Here is a 3455-nt window from a genome sequence, read left to right as displayed (position 1 = left end):
CATCTGGCACATTTCCATCATGTCAGATAAGTGACTTCTGTGAGTGTTTGACAACATCATGTATTTGATATACATCACACATTCTTGGTTGTCTAGAACCAGAGGATGGTTTGTGATTCTCATCCTGATGCCCTAGATATATCTACCTGCCTATTACATACTGTGCTAGTGTTACATATTGTACAGTGATTATATAATACCAGTATCTATTCATATTGTGCAATTAATGTCTGTACCCCTACCATTTCTATGCCCTCCCTCCAACTTACACCCCACTGTCTAATATGCCTCCACTCCATCCCTTCATCTCATTCTCTGTCTCCCTCTCTCTCCTCCATCCTCCGCCTCACTCACATACACTCTCCTCGTTAGTCTCTTTCTCCCCAACTTCTCCACATGGCCAAACCACCTCAATGTATTTCTCCTAACACATTATATCACATCCACATCCACACCACAATGCTTCCTCACCTCCTCATTATTTACTCTGTCTCTTCATGTCACTGCACATGCTCCTTTCAAATAACTAGTTTCCACTCCCCTCACTCTAGACGTGTGTCATTCCAAGAAGCTCCAAGCGTCGCTTCCATACGTTAGAGTGGGTATTACAATATTATCATGCAGCGACTTTTTACATCTCATGCTTGCTTCCCTATTTCTTATCATTGCTTTCAGTAAAGTGACACCTTTTCATCCCTGGTATGCCCTTTCAAGCAGTTCGTCCTCTAAACTTCCATTCCTACTCATCACACTACCCAGGTACTTAAATGCACTCATCTTTTCCATCTCCTCACTACCCAGCCTCACTATGTATTCAGTGACTCCATTTCTCTCGGAGACCATAACTTTACTCTTCCCTACAGTCACCTGTAGATTCAGTTTCATGTAGACTCTCCCAAACTCACTCACTAAGCCCAGCAGATCCTCTTCGTCTTCACTTAACAAGACAGTATCACCTGCAAACAAAAGAACAGGAAGTTTCCAAACACTGCTCTCTCTTACTAGGACCGCTCCAGCATCCACTGCCCTACCTTTTTTATATACCTCTTTTATAACTCCATCTATATACACACTGAACAACCATGGAAACTTGGCATAGCCCACTGAAGTCAACATTCAAACAGAAAAATTCACTCAGCTCACCATCCACATGCACAGCAGCCTTAGCGCCCTCATACATACTCTCAACAGCATTCAACAGCTTTCTGTTTACTCCATACATTATATATATATATTCCACATTCCTTGTCTATTCACTGTTATTTGCTTTCTCCAAATCCATGAAGGCCTCACAAAACTTCTTTCCCTTCTCTAGAGACTTTTCCACTGAACACCTAAGGATGAGTATCTGCTCTACTCAGCCTCTTCCCTTCCTGAAACCTCCCTGTTCTTCTCCAACTAATTCCTCTGTTTTTTTCCCTAACTCTGTCAATAAGTATCCTATCATATACTTTTTCTTTTTCTTTAAGAGGACAAATTCCCATGCGATTATCACACACTTCTTTTTTCCCCTTCTCCTTTGTATAAGGGAATAATTATACATGACTTCCAGTCCACCGGGACTCTACCTTCCTTCCAGGCCAGTCTGCACATCTTCCAAATCCATTCTACAGCATTCCCTCTCCCGTGCCTCAGCATTTCACCATACACTCTATAAATTCTTGGGGTTTGCCCCATTTTAACTTTCTACATTGCTTCAGCTACTTCCATCTGACTGATCTCCTCCTCCCATCTCGCTTCTACTCCCAGCTATTTCCCGGCTACTTATACTCGCGTTACTTTCATTCACTATGTTTAACAATTCCTTAAAGTGTACTCTCCATCTGCCCACTTTTTCTCCCTTCTCCACAATCAATCTGCCTTTTTTATCATTCACTCCCCTACTACCGTCTTTTATCACCCTGTCTTACTCTCTTAATCTCCTTCTAGAACATTTTCACACATTCTCTCCACTTTACCTTGAAAATTCTAACAAACTCTCACCCACTCTCCTCTTACTCCCTCTTGCTAATCATTTCATCTCTCTCCTGCTCTCTCCATACAACTCTATTCCGTCTCCCAACTTCCTCCATACCTTTGCCTCCCATCAAATCTCTATATGCTTTTTTCTCTTGCACCACAGCTTGTCTCGCCTCTTCATTCCATAGTGCTGTTTCTTTCACCCCCTTTCGTCTACTCTTCATCCCACACACCACGTAACATGCTACACTGTCTTGTGTGAATACCTTACACATATCTTTCACCTACCCCATCTTCTCAAAGTTATATTAACCCAATTGCTCCTCCACTTCTATCTTATATTGTTCCATTTCTTCATCCCAGTGCAACCTTTTTACCATCTTTGTATGGACTGCTTCCTCCTGTCTTTCTCTCCTTCAATTCATCCATCACGTGTTAACCTTGACTCTCACCACCACCAGGTGGTGGTCAGAGAGTCCACATCTCTAATCTCCGTATGCACTCGCATCCAGCGATATATATATATATATATATATATATATATATATATATAAACACAAAGAAAATAAATGTACGAGAATATTAATAAAATAGTGGCATCTATGCTACGATCAAAAGCACAGAATAAATCTATGCTAAGACCCTACCGTTTATAAATATAAGAAAGAAATCACTATCCCACACTAAGACCCTAGGAGACAATTAGGTAAACCTAGCCAAAAATTCACAAGAGACATTAACTGATAAAATACTGTACTTTAATCAAGAGAACACCCTCGATTCTAAATATGTAATGCGTCTGCCAGAAAAGAGAAGGAATAAGGTAAGACGAAGGAAGAGGAGTGGGGAGAGGGAGGGAAAAAAGAGAGAAGGAGATATAAAAGAGAGGAAGAGGTGGATAGATGGGTGAGAATAGCTAAAGGGAGAAGGAGGGAAGAAGGGAAAGAAGTGGAAGGATAAGCTTGATGCGTGAGAGAGGAAAAAAAGGCGACTGGAGGAAGGATCAGAAGTGAACGGGGTGAAAGGGGATGATTTACGAAAAAAAAAAAAAAAAAAAAAAGAGGGAGAGGGAGAAGAAGGTAAGATGTGGAAAGATGGGGGAAAGTGAGGGAATGAATGAGGAATAGAGGAAGAGGGGAAGAAATTAAAATAAAACAACTGGTGCCAGGCACAACAAACCTCGCCCGACAATAGTTATTTTATTGCTATTAAATACTGACTCATTTCTGCCGTCTAGTGTCAGTGCTTAATTAACCCATTTGCGCACAGCGACCTCAATATAGGAAGGAACTGGACATTTTCGAAAGTTAATAAAGGAGGGAACCCCGGGGTAGGGACCTATGAGTTTCGCGACTATGAGCCAATAGGGGGAGGGCAGTACGTTTACCACCCTACCAGCAAAAGCCCTCACCCAGGAGCCCTGGGAATTAATGGGCTAAAGTCTAACGTATTGGCGCAAATGTTTGCAAGTTATGTCCTCTGAAAATCGGTGATCT

The sequence above is a fragment of the Coenobita brevimanus genome, chromosome 59 (genome assembly GCF_032717465.1).
Source record: "Coenobita brevimanus isolate Jiangsu-jjx chromosome 59, ASM3271746v2, whole genome shotgun sequence".
Lineage (NCBI taxonomy): Eukaryota > Metazoa > Arthropoda > Malacostraca > Decapoda > Coenobitidae > Coenobita > Coenobita brevimanus.
Note: the sequence above shows the minus strand (reverse complement) of the source record.